The sequence below is a fragment of the Diorhabda sublineata genome, chromosome 3 (genome assembly GCF_026230105.1).
Source record: "Diorhabda sublineata isolate icDioSubl1.1 chromosome 3, icDioSubl1.1, whole genome shotgun sequence".
In the NCBI taxonomy this organism is placed as follows: domain Eukaryota; kingdom Metazoa; phylum Arthropoda; class Insecta; order Coleoptera; family Chrysomelidae; genus Diorhabda; species Diorhabda sublineata.
Genome location: NC_079476.1, coordinates 29,117,388 through 29,145,338, shown reverse-complemented (window position 1 = coordinate 29,145,338; position 27,951 = coordinate 29,117,388). Strand labels below are relative to the sequence as shown.

The following is a 27,951-nucleotide window of genomic DNA, read 5'->3' as shown; positions in this document are numbered from 1 at the left end:
TGCTTGGCCTCAAATTGTTACAAATACAACCAGCTCCTTATATACAAAACTATATTGAAACCTATATTTACATGTTGCATTTAGATATGGGACACAGCTAATAGCTCGAATCTATAGCACTTTCAAAACAAAATGTTAAGGACCATATTGTTCGCTCCATGTTACGTTCCTCACAGAGTAGTAGAGAGAGACTTGAAAGCTCCTAGTATTACAGAAGAAATCAACAAATAAAGCAATAAATTTAAAGAAAAACTAAGTACGCACCCAACGGACCATCCAGATTCTGAACGTTTTCTATAAACTTTTATATTAGTTTTCAAAAATTCACCAATGTCATAATGTTAACTAATCTTCCGTCAGAAGAACAGGTTTGATAATGAAAAAAAAGCTCACAAAAAAACTTCGTTATTAATAGGTAGTGAATGATAGAATTTGATTGAAATTTTATGGTGCGAAGTCAATTTCTTGTAAATATAGATTAGTGAAGTTCGATTAAATATTGCATTGTATTCTTTGAGTTTAGTATCAACTTCAAACAAATTTTAATTCCACAAGATCCTGAGGAATATTTTTTTTAAATTGATATATATCTTATTTGAGGTTTTTTTTCAATTTCGATTTGATAGAAATACTTCATATTACTACATACATTGCGGTTTTTTTAAAAAAATAATTTCCAAATGAAAGCTTTGGTATTCCAATTTGACCTGAATACATCCACTTGAACAGAAGATAAACAAAGCCTATATGTTCGTGCCACTCTTGTGAAACCCTTGTAAAACAAATTCCTCATTTAACTGTAGTGATGTTATAAAATTAACATACCGTTACCCTTATATACCTAAGCACAGTATACCGCGATTAATCTTGTCTAGCCCGCATTTTAACTCAGCTTATCAAAACTTTTAAGCGAAGTCAAATTATTTCAATTAGCTTGTCTCGGAATGATTGAAATTCTCGTTAGCTGTTCTAGCTGTTTTACGTCAAAACTCGAGCACGAAACTATTACTGACTATAAAAACAAATATAAATTTTTTGGTGTTTAATTAAAAATTCAACCAAAATTTAATAATTTTAGTTTAACATGAAAGTTGAGCGAAAATATAGTTTTTCATTTTATATTGCCTGTTACTAGTTTTTGTCCTTGAATAACCCTTGATTTAGAAATTAATCTGCGTGAGAAATAATTAATAGCAATTCAATGATGTTTATAAATTTTTGTTGTATAGTATCGTCCGAGTTTGTAATTTATTATGAATCAAATATGTAATTTGTACGAGGCCGGTTGACAGATGAGTATTTTTTCAGTTACTTTGTAGGAAAAAAAATGTTTTATTGATCAACAGAATTAACTCTCAATATCAAGCAAATAATGTTTCACTTTTACCATCAACTCTTAGTTTTTTTGAAATAGCTTTCCACCAAGCCATTTTTTCAAAGTTTGTGAACAGAAATCGATTGGAGGAAATATAATTGATAAATACATGAATGATCTTTTCACCATACTTTATTTGTTAATTTGTTTACATGGAATTCTCTAATCAAATTTTCACCAACTATTAATCAAACGATTGGCGTGTCGCATATTTTTTTTCTTTCAATGACAATACATGATTAAATGCATAAATTAATGAAACAATCACTAATATCGTATAGATCAATTAACTTAATGTTTATCTGGAGCAGAATGATCTATTTTAATCTTTGTTTATTCTATGAATGTATTGTGAATTAGATTAGTATGTTTGTACAATCTTTATAACAATTTTTGTGAGGTAAATCCTATATATGAGACTTTAGGCAAATTAGATTGCAAATAGCTCAGTAGTACCTGTACGCAGTTACAATCCTATTAAAAATTATAAGTGAAAAAAAAATATTCCGCCACCTCTATCCAAAGGATACATTTTAGGGAGTGAAGTCGTACCTTTTCTCCCTATATAAAAAAAGAGAGAAGATAGAAGAGACAGGAAAAGATAGAGAAGATAGAAAAGATAGAAAAGATAGAAAAGATAGAAAAGATAGAAAAGATAGAAAAGATAGAAAAGATAGAAAAGATAGAAAAGATAGAAAAGATAGAAAAGATAGAAAAGATAGAAAAGATAGAAAAGATAGAAAAGATAGGATAGGAAAGATAGAAAAGATAGAAAAGATAGAAAAGATAGGAAAGATAGAAAAGATAGAAAAGATAGAAAAGATAGAAAAGATAGAAAAGATAGGAAAGATAGAAAAGATAGAAAAGATTTTTTTTGGTTCATGTCTGTCCGTGAATTTTAAGGCCACATAGCTCTGATCAGAAACTAGATGTGCGTTCATAAGATATATGCCAGTCTTACGAAATATTTTTATTGAAGGTGTAGAAGCCTTAGATAGGTTTAGGTAATTAACTTCGCAATATCTTTCAAAGTCATGATTTTGGCCGGATTTCGAAACAAAATCATCACACGTCTTATTTTTGTAAGATTTTGATTGCCATCTAGTGCTGATAGACTCTGTAGTGCTGTTTCTCAATATCTCAATACCTTCATAATTCCAAAATTTCTACGAGTACAAAGTAAATTTTGGATGATTTCGTTTCTACCAGCTTGGACATAAATCAGTTTATATAAAATTTAGATAACAAAAAGCTCTTCACTGATGACGTTAACTATTGTCACTCTTTTAATAAATAGTGAAAGAAATATCAAGAAATATATCAAACTGTGTGTATTTAGCACAAGGTAGAAAGGTAAGATGTTAAATGAGAAAAATCAAATCATATTCTTAAGCTGGATGAAGGTACTTTAACCTTTGGAAACCAATTTGAGCGTTTGGATATAATTAAAGATGATGATACATCAGAACAAATATCTTTCAAATTGATGATAGGCATGTATAATAACATATCTTGAGACCTTGAAATCTTATTATCTTATATATTTTATTTGAGTACACAAGTATCAGAAATATATAGCAGTAATAAAAATGAATAAAAGTCCCTTGGCCTTCAAAAATACAAAGTTAACATTTCTATCTCAGGTGGCGTCACATATTTTCTCCCAAATAAAACCCAAATCGTACTGTAGATAGAGGGAAATAAGGATTCTTTGTCCATCCAATTTTGTTCGATTGTATTGTCACATTTCTTGGCATCATGACTTTATTGATGCTATATCGGTTGCTTTCATAACGTGAAATATAGCAAAGTGTATTGAATTCTCGAGTGAAATCGAAAACCGAATTTATTGGGTTTCATTAGTTTGAATTGATAAATATATATACAACATTATATTAAAGTGATGGATCTATTGATTAGTAATATTCTAAGAAAAATAACTTTTAATCAAAACATAACAAACATCTTGTCTATATATTGTTTGTTTTGAAAAGGTACAAGTCCCTCTATGAATTGTTATTCTTCGATTTAATTGATATGATTATGCAAGTAAAAGTATACCTTATTTGGGCTCAAAGTTCTAAACCAATCAAGTAATGGTCTACTTTACCAAAAATAATGAATCAACAGATTGGCAGAAAGTCCAAATTCGAGTGCTACATCAAAAAGAAAACAAGTACAAAGTCGTCGCGGTAAGAGTATGATAAGCCACCCCACGACGATCATCATGAAACTCTGTACATAAGCTATTGATGATACGCGAAATCGATCTATCATATCTATTTGCGGAAACATTTACTTCCAGAGATAAGGAAGTGGCCATTATCTCAGGAAGGCTAACAGATATCGAACGATGGATAACTTTGTTCGATAGATCTCATCAAGATTTCAATCTCTAACATAACCTAACTCAACCTAACCTAACCTAATCTACCCTTACAAAAATTACTAAATTTGCATTTTATCTAGTGATTTTTCCTGAAATAATGCATTTGCGTACTTTTTCCACGTCAATCATAATGACTTTTCAAACACAGATAGATATTGATGAGATCTATCGAGGTTCGATATCTGTTAGCTTATGTATACAGTTTCATGATGATCGTTGTGGGGAGAGAAACTATAGCACAAAAATCTTAATTTCTAAAAGGAACTTTCCATGAAAATTGAAACAAAAGAAATATCAATAATTTCATTTATTTAAACATTTTTTCGACTGTCTCTGCCCTATACAGTATAAGCAGAAACCTGATAAAAGCTATCGAGTATAAAAGATAGCGGTATGTCTATTTATAGATATTGAGGTACCTTCTCCAATACTAATACATTTCATCAAGGTACTGTTTATTATTATTATTAATGTAAAGTACTTATAAATCTAAACAATATAAGATAAAGAGTCTGCGAATATGCCAATGATCTGGCGATAATCATGCGTGCTGAGCATGATAATATCGAATGGGATCAAATGCAATCTGCGCTAACAATCGCTTAGAGATGTTGTGTCCATGAAGATCTGAGTGTAAACCCTTCAAAGACCATCCTAGTTTTATTTGCCATAAGGAACAAGTGCGATATCCTCAGAATGAATAAGGTGAATCTATCCAGACAACTGACTATAAGGCACAAATCGCTTTATACAAATGCCTCACAATGGTCTGAGTGGGTATTGAAACCCCAAATGATGAACCGAAATTTAGGTAACAACACAAGATAAGTTGCTTTATAATAACAGGCCCGACATGATCATGTCCTACAGGAGAAATAAAAGTCATTCTAGACTTCCCTCTTTGAAGACGTCTAGGCATACAAGGAACAGCATTTTAGCATTCTAAAGGAATGTAAAATACCTTTATATTATGCTCTATCAAAAAACTGAACTGAAGAATTATAATAACAAGTCGACAGCAATTGAGAAATGCAGATAATGCGTTACCACGAGGTTCATCAGTAGTCTCCACTGATAACTCGAAAATGGAGAACTGACATGAGTTACACAACGTAATTACTGCAATGCAAAGATTATCCTATCACGTAGCAGAGTAGCTTTCCATGCATTTGAATCCAACCTAATCTTCGAAATCACCAGAAGAAAACTCTAATGGGCCATATTGGAGTGCACTGAAATTATATAGTAGAGATTGTGCCTCTTGTATACACCTGCAGTGCTTCTCTGTCGATCCACATACACAATTTCATATTCAAAATATATTTTTATACCTCAATAAATGTTTTTACATTTTTAAATTGTGTACAATACTACTTACAACTGATGGAATTGATGCAGTCAATTCTATTAACCCACATTGATAGTGGTATCTTCATATTGGGGACAGATATATTATTCAGAGGATAAAGAAAAACTTTGAATTTTTCATGTTTTCAATGAAACGTTTCTTCATAGATAAAACAGGAGCATTAGATATGCACCACTCTTTCTCCTATTTCCTTCGAAAGTCGTTTGAATTCTAAACTAAAACTCAACTGACATTAAATGATGTACTACTCACATTTAAGGCCGTAGTATCCCTTGTAATTTTGTACGAGTATACATTGTTGTATTAGGTTAACTTATACCAAAACAACTTTAACTTTAGGTGAGACGTAAAAAATTTTGAAAATTACTTGGTAATAAATATTATCATTATTCAGCTCATCTAAGCCAACTGCTAGACATGAGCATATCGTAATTAAATGCATATTTGTCGGTTCTGTGCGGAATTCATCCAGTTTTATTGCATTCTCTCAATATAATGCGACCATCTCGTCGGTGGACGTCCCCTAGTACGGTGTGCGTCTTACAAGTTCTTCATCTCAAAACAAAATTTTGTTTGCTCAACATCTAGCCGCAAACCTTGCTACGGAACTAGTTTAGTTCCATTTTAACTTTATAATTTGCTCAATTGTATTAATAAAACATGATATTCGCAGCTGTGAATTAATTAGATCTTTATCTCCAAGAGAAAGGTCTAGAATCGATCTTTCTCTTGGAGATCTTTCCTTTATTTTATTCACATAATGTTTTGGAAGCGTGATGGTTTTTGCGTCATTAGTAGTACCAGCAAGAGGAGATATTCTCTAGTTTCCCAAACACACCCCATGTCAACGTAATTCTACAATTAGTTGCCGAATCGGATTTCATGCCAGAATAGTTGCCAGAATACGTTATAGTTGTTTTAAGAGACGCTACACGCATTGTATGAAATAAAGTTGAAACGACATATTAACTAGTACCTAGCCTAACCAATACTCCCATTAGCTTCAGCAGGCATAGGTTAGGTTACGTTATGTTAGGTTAGGTTAGGTAGTGGCTAGTATTTATATATATATATATATATATATATATATATATATATATATATATATATATATATATACTACACGAGCTGGCTTGGTTTATAAAAGTACCCTTTAACGATATGCCCTCGAGCTTATAATTATCCTACTATCCCTATTTCCGAAAAAATTATTAACAGTGACTTTCATCTGTTTTTATAAATGGCGGACGCGCCTTTGATATATTTTTTTATAAAAGGCGGTTTATTTACAGTATTTAATTAAAATAGGGAAATCTATTTATTTATTTCTTTTGTTTCCTTTTGTTCTAGAACTTTGTAGTATTTTATTTAGGTATATAAATGATTTGCGTAAACGCAGTAAGTTTATTTTTAAATAAATAGTCGTAGAGTCGTAGTAAAAGAACGAATTAGTGAAAGTAATAGCAGAAATTATTTAAGTGATATTTATAAGTATGGTGGTATTTATAAGTAAGTAAAAAGATATAAGTAAATTATTATAAGTTGAGTGTATTGTAAATAAATTAAGAACGTAAGAGACAGTGTTTGTTAAATTACCTCTCGAAAAGAAAGAGTGTAAATAGATACACTCACACAATTTCTCATTGAATGTTCTATTAGTTTCTAGAACAGTTATTCTATCAAAATACCTGTTCGCTCTTTGAAGGTTGTTTTCAAAAACGCTGGAGTACTTAATTATTATTTCACAATTTTCAACATAACTGGAATATTCTTATTTAAAAATTGACTGTCAAATAAATTTCCACCCCCTATTTAACTTCGTCAGGAGTAGAAACCCAAAAATAGTTTCTTATTGAAATGTTATGTTGTGGAAAGAACTTACTGTCGATATTTTAAGATTGCAGCTTTAGCAGTTTCGGCTGTTTTATGGAACTAGAGAAAGTAAGGAACCCTCGTAAGTTTATAAGCACGTGTAAATGAAGCCTGTAGTGCGGTAAAGGACATCATCACCTTCGACAAGACACTTCTCTGGAAGATAAATTCTTACTTTTATTGAATAAAAATATGAAATCGTGAAAATTATTTAATATATCCATATTTTCCATAGATCAAAAGAAATTTGATAAATGATCTATAAAGTTATTTTATTATACAGTGCTTCTCAAAAATTCTTAGTAACTTTGATACATAGACTGATCAAATTAGGAGCGTGAAAATGAACTATTCTGAGCTTCTCCACAAGTAATAGGTCACCTATTGATAATAGGTATAATAATAGGCATTTAATAATATTAAAGGCAAGTGACACTTCGTTTGAAAGGTATTTAGAATACCTATTCGATCATACTAATTTTTTTTATTCACGGTGTTTTTGATGGTTAACACTAAAATTTGAGTTCGCTTTTATTTAATAAAGATTCGAAAATCTGCCTAGGGTTAAATGACAAGAATGTTAAATGTGCATTTTTAATAACTTTGTATCGAAAAGCTCTTGTTATTATATACAGGGTGTTTCAAATTGAGTGCCCACTATTGCTGACTTTTTTAATATTCAAAGTAGTACTATTTTTCGTGCTGATTAAGATGATAAAAACAGAAAAACAATTGCGTATACCGGTTTCGAGCAAATCGGAAAAATAGAATATTTTCAATAGAACACCTTGTATATTTTTGACTCAAACTTTTCCAAATTATTCACAGAATATAAAATCTCTCATACAACATTAGTGTAAATCTAAAAATAACCAACTTATTAACTTATTCATCTCTCTAAGAAGTTGGCAGTGGCTATTTATTTTCTTAACAAGTTGGATGAGATAAAACTTAAGTATAATCTAAATATTTTATCACAGTATAAAAAAACAAAAATAAAAACTAGATTAAATTTGCAAAATATCGCCGTTTTGTTCAATACATTTTCGAGTATTCTTTAGTACACGTTGTGTAGCTTTTAAAACGGTTCTGCCGTCGATGGATGCTATGTGTCTGATACTATCTTGAAGTTCAGCCCGAGTCGTATATCTTCTTTTATAGATCTCGTTCTTGACATAACCCCAAAAGTAAAAGTCTAGGGCAGTTATGTCAGGAGATCTGTGAACTTAAACCATTATCCTTTGCCAAATCTCTGGTTGAATTATTTTTGTACGCTTCAAAATATGTCAACACATTTACCTCTACTTGTTTAATTATTATGAATTGTTTCTTAACTCTCACCTTTACAAAAACAGTTTCGTTATTTCTGAATTTTCTATACAACTTAAGAAAATATCTTCTGTCTGGCTAATCACGTTCGGGATACATTTAACTATATCGTTCCAATGCTTGAAAACTATTTTTTTACACATGATATACGTTTCTAACATATCGCATTTCTCTAAATGAGTAAATACCATTTTATAAACTTATAGTTTTAAATCTTAATCCACATAAACTAATACTATCTTTTTTGACAGCAGTGTAATCCATGAAATGATGTTTTTTGTTTGACATATACCGCCAACTTGTCAAAAGGATAAATATTGATAGCCAACTTGTCAGAAAGATGAATAAGCTAATATCTTGGTTGTTTTCAAATTCACACTAATGTTGTATAGGAGCTTTTATATTCTGCAATTAATTTGGAAAAGTTTGAGCCAAAAATATTGAAAAATATTCTATTTTCCCAATCTACTCGAAAACTGTATAAGCAACTGTTTTTCTGTTTTCACCATCTTAATTAGCGTGAAAAATACCACTACTTTGCTAATTCAACCGACTTCGTATCTAGAATATTAAAAAAGTTAGCAATAGTGCGCACTTAATTTAAAACACCCTGTATTTCACATAATGCGTCCCAAGATAAGTCATAGTAATCCAAAGCTTAAATAACGAGAACCGCAGATCCAGTTAAAGACGCATGCAAATAATGTGATTTTTGGATATTACTCACATTTATATATATAAATTAATGACTCCAGCTTTGTCTCAGGTTCATTCAAACTATGGCAACTTAATATCAGGTAAGTTGACCCTTCTGAAGGGCTGCCAACGCTACCAGATTTGACAGAGACATTTCCGCTAGCATCATCCTTGTTTGAAACGTATTCAGCTTGAGAGGTTTTTGCTTGTGAAAGAGCTGTACTATACCTATGTATTAAATCTTCCCTCTCTTGCACGTCAGGATCATCAACATGAGAATCACTATGATTTTGAACGTTCTCAAAATTATTAATTCATGGTTCAATGTTCACGGGTCAAATTCCGAATTAGTGCGCATCCGATCGGTCCCTAAACTGATTCAGAATGTAACCCGAGATCAAAGCTATTAATTCGGCACACAAGTTTAATAATTTTGAAATGCTCTATTGGTGTTGTCCAACTACTGAAATGTCAATCTTCAAACGCATTGAGACATTTCACAAACATAATTAATTTGGTTTCAAGGGCACCTTGCTTTTTAATAAGATATTTTACTTCAGTACTAAATTCTGTACCAGGCTTTTTTCACTATAATTTTATAGATTTTATTAAATGAGTCTTTGAATATCTAATAATTTTTCATACAGAAAATAATGATAACGTAAACGTATTTGATAATGCAGTAACTCACATTTAGAGTGGACTACACCAAATTGGGCCTCAACTAATTATATATTTGCTTAATTACTTGATATATGGATAGGGTCTAGTCACTAGGCCAATAAAACGCCTGCTTTTGTGAAATTGATAAACATAATAAATAGTATCTGTTATTTGTTTATAAATCCCAAACGCCAGGCATCACCCTGTAGAAGAATGTGTATAAATATGTTAATGCTTAGGATCATATGAACAATAGGACTAATAAATATTATTGTTCCAAATGTATAGAAAAGCTATGCATATATTACTTCACCGACCGGTAAGATCTGGCAATCTGTCCCAAGTTCACGTATCTCAACGTTGCTACCATGTTAAGAGAAATTCACTTCACTCCGATAGTAAACTGATTGGCCGATTGTTCAATGTTTTTGTTGACTTACGGTACGAGAATTTCGGGTACATGTTGACATCTTTGTATATTATTTGCTATGTTAGTAAGAATCGTCGACTCGACTCTTGCCACACTCCGGCGTACAGTTTGGTGAAAATGCAGGAAATAGCATTGCAAATGAAGTATACTGTGAGATCCTATGTTGCCTCTGGCAAGCCATAAAACGCGAACTACATGAAAATGTAGGATCATTTTGGTGTTCGGTATATCGACAAGGAAAACTGTAGGGTAAAGGTTAGCCTCCCTCTTGTTACTGTTCTAGTTCCGTCACTGCTTTTTGTTTATTTCATGGAACAGAAAATGGCATAAAAAATGAAGTCCAATGTAAGACCCTATGTTCAAATGTTCAATGTTATAATCACGACCTTGATTGAATATATCTGTATTTCAAATATTACCGTTGCTTTTATAATACCACCGATTCGAAGCTGGACAAACAGAAATAGTATCTAGAAGAATTTAGCAAAAGACTTCTGGATGTGTCCAAATAAAATATTTATGTTTGTTCATAGTTTATATTAGTTTATTTTCATCTATCACCACTTATACGAGTTATTGATTAAATAGCGAAAATTTTGAAAAAGTCAGATTAACTTCCACCAGGCTAAATTGTGTTCACCCTTTTCGTGAAATTCAACAGTGATAGGTATAAATATTAATCCAAAGCGACACTTTTAGTGTCTCCACCGGAATACGTTTTATTGCGGTACACCTGGAATTGTTGTTGTTTCTTATTCGATTTATTGTTCACGTTTTTACTGAAAATAAAATGAAAATCAAGGGTGCTATACCGTCACTGGTCGGGCGGTTTAAACTTAACGACTGACTAGGGTACATAATATATTGTATACAACTATGTTAGTTGTTTCCTACGATTTTATTTTCTTTGGAGTAACGATTATTACCTCCACAAGATTTTTCTACCACAATCTAAACTATGAGTTCTTTGTTATGAGGTTAAGCTAACATACCAATCGACCTTTTCTATTTTTCGTCATATAGTGTCATTATTTGGTTGATTAATTATTGTGGAGCAATAGTCACTCCTGTTGTACAGTCACTACTAATTTTTAAAGGATATTTATTGTCGATTTTTCCTTCAATTTAATCATTTAATAGTTATTTATGCAACTCGTGCAAAAAGTGTTTATTGCACGCGACGTGAATTTGTCTAACGAGGCCGTCAAGTACAATAACCACTTTTTGCACGAGTTGCATACAATTTTTTTGACGTTCTTGAATAAAAAATGTTTTATTTGGGCGTAGAAAAATAAAAAACTTGATTTAAGAAAAATATTTAATAATTAACTAACAATCGGTTAACATTGAGAAAGCTAAGAATTAGTAATTAGGAATAATTTAACATAAACATTATTTGTATCATCGATATTAAATATACAATTTTGACAATTTTCAATATTAATATTTCTTAGTGAGTTATTGGGACGTAATTTCGTGTATTTACGGTATATACTGATCAAATTTAATTTTGCTCCAACTTCACCTCTAATAACAAAACTTCGTTCCTTAACAGTTTCTGAACGTGGCACTTTTACAATCAATATTGAACCTACTCCTTCTATGTCTTCCTACCTACAAGTTATTTTGAAATGTCTTACAAAAGCTAAATAATACTGACTTACTTTTTTCATCAAATACTGGGAATTTGGAGCTTCTTTTAGAAATTGATAAATGTGTCCCGTATTAAATACTTTTGACTTGTTTTACCGAAATCCTGCAGAGTTCTGCTTCATAAATATAATTAGTTTTTTGTAATTTTTAATATTAATACCTTCTTTTGTAGAAAGGCAAGCTCTCACCATTGAGTACTCAGGCCGAAGTGATGGGGGTGTAATATATTTAAATCTTTCTGAAAAATATACAAGAAGCACATTTTCTGTAAGATTTACAACTTTTTTAGCGAAGCACCACTCATTAAAACGATAATAACGAATTTTGAAACTTTGTTTAATTGTCAAAATTAATTTTTGACTGACATTACTAGAACTTCAGAGTTGCATTATCTGCATTATCCGTCGTGATCGCGTATGTTTTTGTTTATAAATTGTAATCATATGGAATTTTGTAAAATAATGCATTTTCTAGTAAATTCGTAATCCAATACATAATAAATATGATTGATAATAAGATAAAATCCGCAATTCTTTGAAACGGATTACAATCTCACAGAAAAAGATCTTGTCTTGATCACAAACCTCTGTACTATAATCACAATATAGTTCAATAAAGTTGTATTTATTGCAGAAATGATGTTTTGGTTCTACTCTTATAATCACTTTTTGTTCTCATAATACACCTTTTCATCTCACGTGTAGGGCTTACAAAATTGCTATTCTATACTTTTATTATCTGATTTTTTTCATAATTATGATAAAAAACATTTTTTACTTTGCAGGCAATGAAAATAAGCAACCACGATTTTCAACCAACGGTGTTCTTCCTAAATACTTAAAGTAGAATCGGTGGAGGTCTTCTATCCCGTGACTCAATGTACGATTTATCGAAAACATATTTTCTATATACTACATTTTTCTATCAATAGAAATCAAATATGACAATATTTTCTTTAAATTAACAGTAGTAATCGTAAAAAGAGACATCGGTGTAATTGACATAACGTGAATAATAAAAACGTTGAATTTGACGTGAGCTTTGTTTACTGTTTGTTTTTTTTACGAATTTTAGTATTGATCGTGTTCGTATTGTTGTAGTCAGTAGATTTTTCCCTGGTTACTTATAATGTGGTATCTAAAATTCTTAGAAACTTGGTAATTTAATGTGAGTTTGATCATAGAAGTTTTGTCATTTCATGATTTTGCCTTCATGGAGCAACAATTTATGTCTATACTGATAGAAAAGATTGGTAATAAAGTTTTACTTTAGCCGGTTAGATATTGAAAATGTAGTATACTCATATACACTTTTTATTTTGTAGGAAAATATGTTACTATCAAAACCAAAAATGACGAATGAAAAATAAGAAAATTCTTTCTATTGAAAGTATCTCTTTATTGGTGTTATTGAAAAATTTGACAATTCAGAAAGAGCATGTTCTCTTCAATAATATAATTAATATAATAATTAAACAAGTTATAATTGTAGATGAAACATGCAGATAGTATATCGATATCTTTATCAAAAGAGTTTTGCTAAATATGTTAACCAAATGAATCAAATACAAAAAATTTAAAGAATCAGCCGACCTTTCGAATATTAACCATAACGATTATTTCTATCAAGTTGAGAGAAATTTTAATTTGACTCATATAAATATTGCTGCTGACGTATTAGTCACGTCATGTGAAAGACCGTCGTTTCTAATGTGAAATTCCAACCTAGCACTGTTCTCAATTACTAAGATATCTAAAAATTGTAACTGTCCCTTATATTCCATTTCATAATTTAAATTTATACATGGACATTTTAAATAGAGGTAGAATTAAGTTCTAATAGTGTTATTCTAATTCATTTCGTTTAGAGATACCAATAATTGCTCAAAAGAAGATGAATAATTGATATATAAATTGATTGGAGCAGAAAATTTTATTTGACAGAAAAAACAGTTTCATCTAAAAAATAATTCAAAGTTATCATTGTGATTTTCTCAATCGCCGTGTTTGGAGTACATCAACTTATTTTCAAGACAATCAACTGAAATCTTTCATTACGTAATAGTATCTGCAGCGTGATGATAATTTAAAAATTGCATACTTGGAAATGAGGTCCGTTGTTCACACCCTCCGTAACTAACGATTCAAGATTACTTCAAAACCTCACTTACCATAATGAAAACACGCTAGTTGCAAGTCAAGACAGGCAGAAGACTCAATTAATTTATTGCTTGAAATACTCGTCAGTATTCCGAAAGCACTGGAACTATTTTGCATAAAATGAAGCTAATTAATTCGAACAAGTTTCCTCTTGGATCGAATACCTTCGGATATAATCTAGTTCCTAGGAATTTAGTTCTGGGTGGATAAACAATTTAGTTGTTGAAAACACCAGGGAAACAAGTTGATTGTTTATTCATTCTACAATGTGTACAATTTATAATAATAACCGGTAAAATATTTATTTTATTACGATAAATCTATTTTTCTACAGAAGAGTGGTCATTCAAGATTCGATAGAACTGTATTACTCAAGGATACTACTTTTTTTGATTAAGTTGTTACCTATTTACTTCGTTTCAAGATGTCCAGATCTAGAAAAATATTTTACGGGACATCATAAGCAAGTAGTTAAGTGGGTTTTTTTCTGGTATCAATTCATTCTCCGCTCTTTCTGTTCTATCAAGTTATTTCCAAAAATATCTGGGTTTGTCATCGATTATGTTTCTGATGTATATTCATAGAAGCATTAAACCGTATAAATACATTTCATTAACAGTCTTTATTAAAATTTTTATATTTTTCTCTTAATGCTGAAAGAAAGGTGCGATAGCTGATATGGTTCAATGAAATCATGTAACTGAAGATGAGAATGACTTCTTTACTAGAAAACCATTTCGTTTATCTCTGTTTCTCAGATGAGAAACAGACGAAGCAGTCTCCATTTTATCACACAAATCATTAGGCAAGAGAAGTAAGAGCAGAAAAATCATCCAGTAATTTATGAGCTGTTCAGTTTCCTCATTTCAATTTGCCAGATTGAACAAATGATGACCAAACAATGGTAGCTCAACAGTAACAGTATATTTATAATTAACACATTTAAACTACAGCTTAAATAGATATTTGCTCTTTCATTAATACTGAGAACGTGATATTAGAACGAATTATAAATCAAGTTTTTAAATCTTGTAGTTTATTAAAACGCATATCCATGAGTGTAAAAAAATGTTTTCAATACTTACCCTGTATGATGCTTAGATTGAGTCAATGCATCCTGCAACAGAAAGTTAATTTTTTTCACTATTCAACATTATTATTATTCAATATTTTCCATAATGAACTTGAACCCAATTTCATTTTCTAATCTGTACTCTCGTAAGTTGCAGTTGATTGATATCGTATAATTTTGACTATTTTAATATTTGAATTCAATTCAAGACAAACACAATTGCTGTTAATAACATCATAGAGCTGAATGGGTCGTGTTCTAATTACAGTTAATGAAAATTGACAATTTTTAATATAGATGTCCTCACTCAAGTGAGAATGTATGTATGAAACTCATTAATCAATTTGATGTGAATGTGCAGGAAAATTCTTGTACATATTGATATGCGTTAACATGTCAATCATTCTTTTCAGATTTTTTTTTGAATATGTGATTATACACTAGGCCTGAAAAGGGACAATGTAATAGATAGAAGAGTGTGATAATCAGTTATTTTCTGTACCAAATTAACCCGTTGTATTATTTTACATGAAATTAAGCCGCTTAATACTATCTTTTTTGATAGGATCCAAACTGAATTCAACTGGGTGATTTTGGGGAAAATTAGTAGTTATTCCATTCGAATTAATGTAAAAAATTCGTTCCATCATAATTATTATCATGGTGTATATAACTATAATTTCGTCCTTACTCGTTGGTTGTGTAACTAAAACTGGCAAAGAGTTATAGGAAATGAATAACTTTTCACTGATATGTCCTATATATTATAATACAATCACTGCTTTCACCTCTTATAATCTTAGAATTTCTTTCATAAGAAAACTTGATTGAAAAATCAAGTAAAAGTTCATTAAGCAAAATGGAAAATATATAATTGATTGAAAACTATTCTTTTTTAAAATAAAGTGTTTTATACAACGTATTAATGTACAACACTAAAATACTTTGTCGCCAACCAATACAAGACGCAATTCATTTAACGAATAAATTTTATTTCATATAGTTAGCGACTACGATGAAATTTATCTGACTAATGGTAGTTGGAGGTAAGAATGGTTTCAGGGAACATCTGATGGAGAGTTATTGACTTCACTACGGATTATATACTCTCTTAAGTTGCTCTGATAAGATGGGATAACATAGGAACTGGTCAGTCGATTTTGCCTCTCTTCGTAAATGCATGCCATTAGAGATATCGACAACAAAGTTGATCAACGTCACTTTCTATGAAAAAGATATAATTCGGTATTTGCTGTGGTGTTGGCCAGGAAAGTAGTTGCTCTCCTTTTGAAGAACGGCAGACCCTATTTCAGATTGATTAAAATTTGAAGCAATTTCAGATGTGAAAGTGATGATCCATCAATTTATGTTAGTCCTCTATTTTCAAGTGATGGGTTACTACTGTACTGAAAAATATATGATACAACTTGACATTTGATGAAATCATTCAAGAAAGATGCGGTATAAAGAACTAGGAAACTTGAAATATAATTGTCGCGAACATGGAAGCTATGAGGAGAGAATGTTACAATAAAATCGTGTATTGAAGTGAATATAAATATTTACAATGTATGAGGGTTTTTAAAGTAAAGAGCATATTTTATTGTAATTGTATAGTGTGTGTCTTACTTCAATTATTCATGGAATTAAAGTAATTATATTTGAAATATCATTTCAATATAAAAATGCAGGTGGAAACTTTGCTGATATACCTTGAGATTTATAATCATTTATATCTTAGTCCCAAATTTTGTCCGGAAAAAACCAAGTGCAGCAGGTAGATTCAAAGAAACAATAATAATCCAAAGCACTTAATAAAATATGTATGAACATTTGTAAAAGTCTTCTGGTTTCTAATATTCGTTTTCAAGATCCCCAAAAAAAATCGATTTCAAAAATATGTGGATTGAGGTTTTAAAAAGAGTTGCCCCACCTGAAGGAGATGTAAACTGCTCTGTTTACTTTGAACAGACTTGCTTTTCTTAATACTTGTAAAAGTTCAGTTGTTCCTCCGCCACTAAATAAATAAGGAGTGAAGTACGAATAATATGGAATATAATTCAGATGTTTGTTGTTAGTTTGAATTGATTGATTTTTTCAATTTGTCTGAAATTATTATGGATATTATTATTTCTTTCCTGATACAAATCACATATCGAAACTAATAAATGTTATTTCTGAAAAACATATAGATAATACGTTCTATTTTATGGTAAAACTAATTAAATTTCAAATGAACAAAAAGATAAAATGAAATAATTGATGTATTTAATGATCAATATTATTTTAATCAGCAATAAATCTATTACTATTGTTATAATTTTATATTTATATGAAGGGAGGCGCTGATACCAATAACCGCACTGCAAGTTTCACTTGGACGCGCCTATAAGCTCACTTATGCGTATTCTCTACCTTTTCCAAGACTGATCCGAAAAATAGATATTAAGTAGAGAGTTAACGTTTTTCCCATTGAGTTTCTGAAATAATTGAAAACAAATGGTGCTGGTACTTTGGATGGAAACACGTTCGTTGTACCGTTTTCCCTCTTTTCAAAATTCTCTAATAAATCCTAACTTACTATAAACTCACAATGAACGGTATAAGAATTTGAGAGATTCTATATTCTGGTGTTTTAGTTTAAAGTCCACTAGAGTAAAAATAAAGCATATACACATTAATACCTTCCATAAATACCATACATGCATATTTCACGTGAATAAAAGACCTTCCCATTTAAACCGCACAACAATGCAAACATCAAAGTATCCTTTTGTATGCAGAAATAACTAACATGTAATAATTCTAACTTTGGAACATTGAGGTCCGTTTTTACCTTTTTCATTTTCTCGCGACATGCAATATTACTGCAGACTAAAAATAAACTTAGGCCAGTTAATATATGGTTTAAAAGAATTACATAATTTTGTGTGTATAAGAATTATTTTGTGTAGAAAGTTTTTTTTTTTTAATTTCGTATAGATACTTTCGCCGTTCAATTGAGTACACTGGATTATAGTTCATCTATTACAGAAGAAACTTTAGCTGTTGCTGCCTACATATATTACTATCAATCATATAATTAGAAGATTTTCTGACTTTGATTTATGTAGGTATAAAACGTAAAAAAGATATGTAATTACTAAGAAAACTTCACTGAAAAATTATTTTATAAGTTCTTAAGAACTCTGTTTGAATGCTCTTCTTTTATATTGAGACTTTGGAAAATGATGTATCAGAAATCGACAATAGTCAGACGTCATATTCGTGTAAGTCCTGAGGCATACGCTCTCTCTGTTTTCGTGCATATCTTCTAAATTTTATGGAAAACTGTCCAGGTTACAATAGAGTTCTACGTTCATACTGTACCTCATATTTTTAAATTGTAGCAGAAGATCTCCTACAAGTTCAATATGATTTTCAGATTTTTTATTTCTGAATCTCAGAGAAGAAAGCTGTCAAAGTCTTTAGCTCTAATTTATTCATAGAATTTCTAAATTGAGTATCTTTCTTAAGTTGTCTAATTTAGGGGAAATAAAAAAAATACCGGATTAAACCTCTTTATAGTGAGCTGAATAAATTTTTGGCAAAATTTGGAAAATCAGTTCTCGGTCTTTATCTAGTTACTCAACAAACTGTTTCATGCTGCCCAGTTTTATATGTAATGGTAGGATGATAATTTTGTCATGAACTTCTAATGAATTCATGATTACATTTATTTCTAGACTCCTTAAATTCACTGGAGGGCGAATTTTTTCTTACCTAATATTTATACTTAGTTTTACTGTTTCAAAGTCATAAAAACCGAGAGAACTTAGTGTAACCACTTAGTTGGCCGAGAAGAATGTTCACTTGTGGTAATAGTATTTTATTATCCTCAAGACTAGTAAAATGTTACAATATTCTTACAACTCTGTACTCTGAGCAATAGGTACCAATTCAGTCTACGTTATGAACTGCCAAAGAATAAGCACCAGCCATTAGATTCGTGTTGTTTTAAGCCCATGTTTTTGATATCTGAACAAAAGGTATTACCGTTTTCTTCGGATAAGTAACGCCGTAATTCTTTATCTCTTTCAAGGTAAAAACTTATTTCGGTGTCTTAGTAATGCAGATTTTTCTCTTGCAGTCTCGATGCTAACTAGAAAAAAGATTCAAATCTCTTACAAAATCATCTCATTTACTCATTTTGGAAAAAAATTCATCTTATTTGACATAAATTCAAAATTTTGTTATCAACTTGGTTCTTTAATGCCTTTTTCTAAGGGATCAGATATTTTTTTAGGAACCAAAGAATCAGATGAGCGCTACACTGGACGTTGAATACAACTAGTACTTGTATACTATTTCAAGCGTTTAAACCGTTAACATTCACGCTATGAAAAAACAGTTTTCAAGATATTTCATGGATGCGGTCGAATCGTTAGTGTACCAAATTTAAAAGTACTTTTTTCTGACCTTTCCATAATCTTAAATATTGCACACACTATTCACAATCACAAATGGGAGGAAAAAACTTTTTACTTTTATCCAAGAGCATACTAACAATTTTTCACCGACTGTGATGTAACTTATATTCACCACATAAATAGTGACAATGATCTGGGTTGCTTCTTTTTTTAACTACTGACGCAAAAACTTTTATTTATACGCTTCAATAATGAAAATAAAAAAACAAAAAATTTCGAGATTAGATGTGTGGTTGAACAATTTCAACCACAAAATACGCGGCAACAGACAAAAAGTTGAATTTTTTGAACTAGTGTTATACGAGGGTGGCAGATAGTTGAAACATTGATGTGTGATGATTTTCTATGACCTCGATTTGGATTAAATCAACAGCAGTGTGTCAATCAGCTTGCTTCGACTTTTGGCGATGAAGCACCATAGATAGAACCAGTAAATTTCGCTAATTTTTCGAATTCAATCACGGTCACACTTCGCTACAGAATAAATTTCGTGAAGGTCGTTCAAAATTGTCTGATGTGCGCTGATGTACGCCATGTGACATACCGTAAGATTGAGGCGTACTTGAGCATTAGTTCCACTCGCATACATTCATGATGCATGAACATTTGGTCAAAAAGATTTGTTGGATAGCGCATAATTTGACAAACACTTTAAAAAGCTCTTGTCGATGGGGCAAAGGAATGCTGGAAAAATTCATTCACGATGCTTCAAAAGGACTATGAATATGTAACCGAAACTAAATAACAATCGATTGTATAAATCTTCCAAGACGAGCCAACACCACCAAAACTTGTTCGCGCAAGGAACAGTTCGAAGCAAAAGGTATTTTGGAATAACTGGACGTATCGCTACCGCCTTGTTTGGCACCCAATGATTTTTTCTTATTCCTGCAAATCAAAAAGAAATTGTCCATATCCAATTATAAATATTCGTTTTCATTTATCCATCTCAAGACTTAAGTAGCAGCCCTAGTGAGCTTATTAATACAGACGATGAGCCCCAGTGACAATCGCTAAACTTTGCCACTGGATGAATAATCATTGATACTATTCATTCTCTATGTGGGATGTTTTTTTGTCCTTCGTATCCAAAATGAATTTTCTCATTATATTCATTGGAAGTATCAAATTAGTGAAAAAAATTTTTTGTTTTATCATTCGAATGCTTTTTTGTAAAAGTATAGAAAATATATCTTTTATATTGAAAGATATGCTTTTGAGATGAATCAAATGCTATTATTTGCTTCTTGAGAATTGAAATTTAACTATATAAAAAATTGGTAAAATTGGCAAAAACTGTACATGAAAACAATGTATGCAAAAGTGAGCGTTATATGTTGATGGTTTCTACAAAGCATGCTAATGAAACAAGCATCGAAAAACGATCAGAAGTCGCAAGCCGTTAAGCACTTCCTTCGAAATTTTATTTATAGCTGCTATGGAAATGCTCATATTTACCGAGTTCCACATCACTGTTGTTGAAAAAGAAAAATGCTGCTGTTGGTGATTTAGAAGATCCAAAATCGAGGAAAAATCATTATCCGGTCATAACAGAAACAGAAAGTCATGAGATGAGACGAGATGTTGTACAGTGCAGGAGAAAAAAATTTAAAAAAAAATTATTTAAAAACCTAAAGTAGAAACAGTGGTAACTTTTTGCAGTGTATGTTTTTTAAAACCACACTACTGTGGGCAGTTTCAATCTTCTTAGCATGAAATTGGCTCTAATGTAGCTCGATTGCAATTCAGGTACTTCGTTGAATGAAGATGCTTGTAATCTTAAACAGATGGATCTTCGTACCATTCACAAATGTACATCTGGTTAAAACTTGAATTAAATTGAACATTTTGAAAAAAAGAGGTACAGAAACATAGTAAAAAGCCAAATGAACAATGACAATAAAATGTATATTATAAGAATTCTCGATTTACATAATCGAAAATTATAATATTTCACTTTAACTCATAAATTATTTAGATCGAATCGTTATTCTTTCAATAGAAAATTGATGCTGTATATATTCTTTTCTCCATTTAAAACCCCATCATCATTTAAATGAACATATTTCGATAAAATATGCCAATATTGAATCTGAAATATCCGGTTATTCCATATAGAGCTAATTATGATTTTGAATTAGTTTGAATAGTTTGGTACTCACATATCACAAAATCTAGCGTCTTTTCTAAAATGAAAAAAATGTTAATCCATAAAATATTGTCGAATCAAAGATAGGTAATGCGTTGTAAGAGAATATAGCAAGCAGATAATGGAACGTGGATAATCTTTTCCATATATGATAATATTTTAAAAAATGTATCAAAACTCTATTAAAAATAAATATGTCACTTAATACAAAATAAGACGAATGCTGAATATTATTTTATAATTATAGTACGATTATAAAAAAATGCTAATAGTAATAATCAGAAAGAAAAAAAAATTCCGCATTCTTTTGACAATCTCAATATAATATTATATATATTTGACGAGAGATGAGTACACTTTTCTACAGGCATTGACGAGTCCTACTTATATTCTTCCATTCTCTAAAATTGCCATTTATAAAGGCGGAGTGGTTTTCAGCTTTTCCGTCACATTTATGATATATCCGGATGACTTTGATAAAAATGTTTGTGAGTATAAATGTCATGGTAATGTATACCTACCTCGAACAATTGAAGCTTTTCTTCGGTAAACAGGAAAGTTTTACATCCTTTTTTTTTATTTGAAACAAATTGGATAATACAAACTACCTTGAATAAAAGCACGATATGATAAAAGGTAAAAATTATATAACAATATTTAGTTAGTTGGTTTTGTGAAAATGAATTTGTACTGTAAATTAAAATGGCAAATATCGAAAAAATGGACTATAAACAATGTGAATTACAGAAAGTTTATGGTAAAAAGAAAAGTGAAGGAAAAGAGGGGCAAATTCCGAAATGCTTTATTGTCAAAAAATTTTCAGACAAAAGCTTGTAAAAACTAATAAACAAACATAAAAATAACTAAGTGAAGAGAAAACAAAAAAAATAAAATTTCAATATACAGAAGAAAACCACAATGGGTAACAAAATTATAGGTGATAGTAATAAGTAATAGTTAGTATATAAGTCCATAGCAAAAATTGAACCAGTGTAGCATGCACGGAATTAATATTATTATATAATATAAATTATTGCGGAATGCGAGAAAAGATTATATCGATTTGATTTCAATTGGCAAGTGTAATATCTTCTCTGAAACTGAAGAAGCGTGCTTACGAATTAGACAAACGGATTCAAAGATGAATAAAGAAGGAAGAGTTAGAAGTTCGATTAAATATCTAATATCTAGTTTGAAGATTCGCTCAAATTGAGTCGCACCACACGTACACCAGAAGGGAAGGGCATATCGGAGATGCAACTCAATAGAGCCAGTTCTTTGGAAACTGATCTCAGAGTAAAACAGGAGGAATTTAATTTATATTCATTTATTTATATTCATATTTATAATTCAGATAAGGCGGCAATATGTAACTCCCATTTCAAGGAATTGTTCACAACAAGCTGTAAGATTTTTACAGATTAAAGGATATAATGGTGGTGTTATTCAATAAAAAAGGCTGCAATTTTGATCATAACGTCAACTATATAATTTTATTATAAGGTTAGTGCTGCTTCTAATGTAATGGATTCGATAGTGCTCAGTGCTCTTCATAGTGGAGCTTGAAGGCGATTATTAGGACAGGAGTACATTAATAAACTCAATACATTATATAACGATGAATTCCCATCCTACAGCACTGTAAAAAGTAGGATAATAAATTCACTTTTGGACGAAATCGGTGAGGACCGTTTAAAATGTGTCATACTTACTAACACTACTACTAAGCTTGAATTGATTGAATAAAATAGTAATATAACATACCGTAAAATTGAGATTTTAGATTTCAGGAACTATCCACATAGTAGCAAATAATTGTTTGTTTTTTCGATATTATGCTTAGGTTAAAGCCGTTAAAAAATACTTGAAAACATTATTCTTCTTCTTCATTTTTACGAGGGTGTATTGATATCTAGTTAGTCTAGACCAGTTACATGCATAAACAAAATATTGCGTTACCATAGCAACGAATAATAACTTATTAGAAGTGTCAGTGTAAAGATATGCTTAACATCTTTGGTGATCAATGTCCTTCGTATACGACCGTGAAAATTGGTCTGCAAGCTTCAATTGAAGTAAATTTTCCATTAAAGATGATGACCGATCGGGAAGACCAGTTTCTGTGCCAGTCCCCGAAAATATCGATGCAGTTCATGACATGATTTTATTAGACCGTTAAACGGATATCTAAACTTACTATGGATGAGACTTGGGTACATTTCTACGATCCGGAAACAAAGCAACAATCGATGGAATGGCGACACTCTGGTTCTCCAAGACCTAAGAAGTTTCGTGTCCAAAAAACTATTGGAAAAGTTCTTGCTTCAGTTTTTTGAGATTGCCATGATTGATTTTTTGAATAAGAGTAGAACAATAACTGAAGATTACTATACGACATTACTGATCACTCTAAGGGAAAAAATTATAGAGAAAAGACGCGAAAAGCTATCCAAAGGTGTTTTGTTTTTTACAGAACAACGCCCCTGCATACAAATCTCATGTTGCCGTAACTTAGGGTTTGAATTACTAGTGGTGTATTAAATTCGATCGATTTTTTTCTTTTAGTTTTTTAGTAATGAATATGGCGTCGATCGTGGATCTGTTTCGTCTGCTATTATAACATATAACATTATTACTACGATTTAACTCATTATATTAAATCGTAATGTGACATACCAAGAAATTCAGACTTCTTTAGATGGTTGACAACATACTACATAATTATCTGGCTGTAACAAATGTTCAAAAAAGCCTTTGTTTTAACTAGTACATTTAAATATGAAAAGTTTACTCTAAAATTGCATGAAATAGTCCACATTTTCAGAGGTGATAAATTATAGATCTATGCGGTCCATATGTAATAAATTCATTATGTACTAAACCTGAAACAGGTCGTTTTTATTCTTAAATTGACAATTTGCAATATGAAAATATTAGTCCCCTCCAGCATCCCCTCTGAATTATAAGTACCCTGTCGAAAATTTTAAATGAGAATGAGGATTGTGTGGCACCTTGTTGGAAAGGGATGTCAGTACTCTGTTCGGCAATATAAAGTTTTTAAAATTTGGTTCACTCATAAATGAGAAAATTAATTCTTAAGCTGTAAAATTTTGATAACGTCTCTATCACAAAACTTGAATGAATGAAGATAATAATGTAATATAATATTTTGAATGTATTTTTTAATTTCAATTGAATTAAATGTTCAAAATGACCATCATTCACTTCTTGACAAGAACCGAGGTGGTTTTGGAATTCTTGTACAACATTTTTATTGCCCCACGGGTTATTTTGTCTATTTCTTCCGTTATCCTAACTTTTAAATCATCCATATTGTCTGGTGTATTAAAATATTGCTTAGAAATAATCAGGTGTTTTCGTATCTATTCGGCTAAACATCTAAAAAAAATCTTTAAAGATACTAAAATATTAGTCAAAAAGGCACATAAATAATTTATATGAATCTAGTAGGCCGCTGACATTTAGGTATTAAAGTTACTAAAAAACGTCATTATAATATTTCTATGTGTATTAAATTTAATTACGGCTAATTAGTACGAGTCTCAAAGAATAGATATTTCAATTATAATTGGTTGTGGTAATACAACAAGAACTCAAAAGGAAGTTTGTGAAATTTTCAATAATAAATACCCTGGCCAACACGTTTTGCCATCTACAGCATAATTGAAAAAAAGTTTCATAAAACTGGACATGTAAAAAATATTAAAAAATCGGATAGATGATATTTTCATACTGTAAATTGTTAATTAAAGAATAAAAATCGACCTGTTCCAGGTTTTTTTCACTTGGTACATAAATACGGTAACATTGAATTTATGCCATACATATGGATCGCATTGTATATTATGTGATTCCAAAACTCAACAGCAATCAACTCACCACATACGAGTAAAAGGTTATCTGTTGTTTTGCCATTGCGTATCATTTGGGTACATTGTCGTTAGAGCAACGTAATATGGTTGCTGGTACATAACAACTTCACACTTCTATTCAAGCAATAGGATGACTTCTTTTTAACACCGCTTTTATAAAAAAAATAGTAAAAAAAAGTTTTCTTCCCTCCACAGTGGAAACAGAATTATTGCTTAGAAAAGTGGTTCAGATACATAGAAAAGGGTGTTAAACTTGATATAGACTATTATGGGAAACTGTAAAACTATTTGCAATCATGAATACTTCTTTTGTTTGCTAAGTTAAGTTTATATAGCAACCTGAATTACGAAAATGTAATGATGGAAATACACAAATTTTTTTCATTTTTAATTTCATACCCTCCAACGAATCATTTAGATCATATTTGTGTCTTGACCTACATTCAGCGGTTTTCAATTTTTCCACCTACCTAAAATCATCTTCCGCTTCTGTTAGATTCAACTTTTTTTTTAATTTTTAACATTAGCGAGTATATATGATTTTTTTTTAATTCAATCGATATTCAAAGTCAAGTATTAATATTTAGAATCGTATATAATGCGAACGATTATAAATTTACTTTTTTTATATTAAATTTCTCATACAATCGAAGGAATTTGTGTAGTAACAGATATAGACCTGAGAGAAAAGGAAGAAATTGAAGATTGAAATACGACCATGAAATGTACGGATCTCATAGCAAGGCACAGAACTAAACCAGATTATCAGCGTTCTCAAAGAAAACACATTAAAGTATCATTAATTTGCAGGATTAGGATTGGCGCACACAGATCTGTTGTTTATAGAAATCAAAACTGATGCAATAATTAACCAACTCCTCAAGAAATTCATATCTATAATCATAAACCTAAGAACTAAGAAAAAATGATGATGAGAGAATATGATCATATCTCCCTATCAGTTAATTCAATTTAATTTGTTTATATCCAGAACAGTTAACATAATGAAACTTTAGCTCAACCCATGAAATCAATTCCCAGGCAGACAGCAAGTTTAACAATGTAAGTGAAGTAATAATTTCTGAAACTATCATGGCATTTTGCTTGATGAATATACAGCAACAGTAACAAAGAACAAGCCTATTTGGAGCTCTTCTGATAACAGATCAGAGATCTGATAGCTGGGGACGTCACTGATTTACCGAGTTCAGAAACATGTAATAACGACAACTCACGTTCATACTGGGGTCTACAAATTAATTACACCGGAATTGGAAGGAAAGTGTGGAAGCTCCGGGATTTTGCGGTGCTTTCGACGTGTCACGTGATTAAATTCACTAGAGATAGCTTGACGAAGTTTGTTCTCAAACAGGAGAGAAATTTCGTATGTTACATGCTGTAGTCCAGAAATTATAACTCGATTAACGCGTATTATAAATTCATCTGCATTATAACGATTTCTCCGATGAATGTTGTGGAATACTACATATTAAAAGAGGTGACATAGTGCTTATGACAAGCGGTGAAATAAACAGAGGTGATATAGTTTAAAAAATATGTTTTAATAAAACTCGAAGTCATTAGATTCAACACAATATTTAATATAACAATTGGAAAGCTTTGAATGTAAGTTCAACACGTATTAAAATATTGACAAAACATGAACTGTGAGACCATATTTTATCAGAAATGTGATTCACAATCAAAATATGACACGGAAACAATGATCAGATGGAAGACACAAAGAAAACAAAACTGTAATCTATCTGTATAAGACGTTATAAAGAACTAATTGAAAAATATAATGAATACCACTAATCTTATTTTTTTTAACTGCTTTACCTGAAAACAGCTAATTTTGATAACTCAGTAGTTTAAACCAAAACATAATGAACCCATAAAAATATTCCTCAATAACAGACAATTTGTAAAGTATCTGAAAAAACCTTCAGTTGCTCTATTCTGATAGCAAATAGCAAATATATTTTTGAATGTCTGCTGAGAATCTCACTATTACCCACTTTGGGGTAATACGAGAATTAGCTTCGACCCCGATTTATAAATTAAAAAAATTTATCCTCAGGGATATATATATATATATATATATACATATATATATATATATATATATATATATATATATATATGTATATATATATATATATATATATATATATATATATATATATATATATATATATATATATATATATATATAGACACACGAGTCTGACCATATTTCAGTATCATCTAAAGGATCATGTCTACCAAAGAATGATCATTAAAGACAGTTACTTTCAATGAATATTCACAAAGATTTGGTGTTTACACTAGGATATTCATATCATATGATATGGTGAAACACTGTTTCTTGAATTTAGTTGTAGTTGATAATCGTTTGAAACAGAACGTGCAGATGATATTTTTTTAATA

At 30.6% G+C, this 27,951-nt stretch overlaps 1 protein-coding gene across 1 annotated transcript in view; it reads right to left on the bottom strand.

Moving 5' to 3' along the window:
• The window catches only part of LOC130441952 (glucose transporter type 1), a 537,558-nt gene that overhangs the window by 315,201 nt on the left and 194,406 nt on the right, over positions 1-27,951 (bottom strand). Inside the window, exon 3 of the mRNA XM_056775874.1 lies at positions 15,021-15,052. The gene's annotated coding sequence lies outside the window, so the exon portion shown is untranslated. The remainder of the gene's footprint in view (positions 1-15,020; positions 15,053-27,951) is intronic.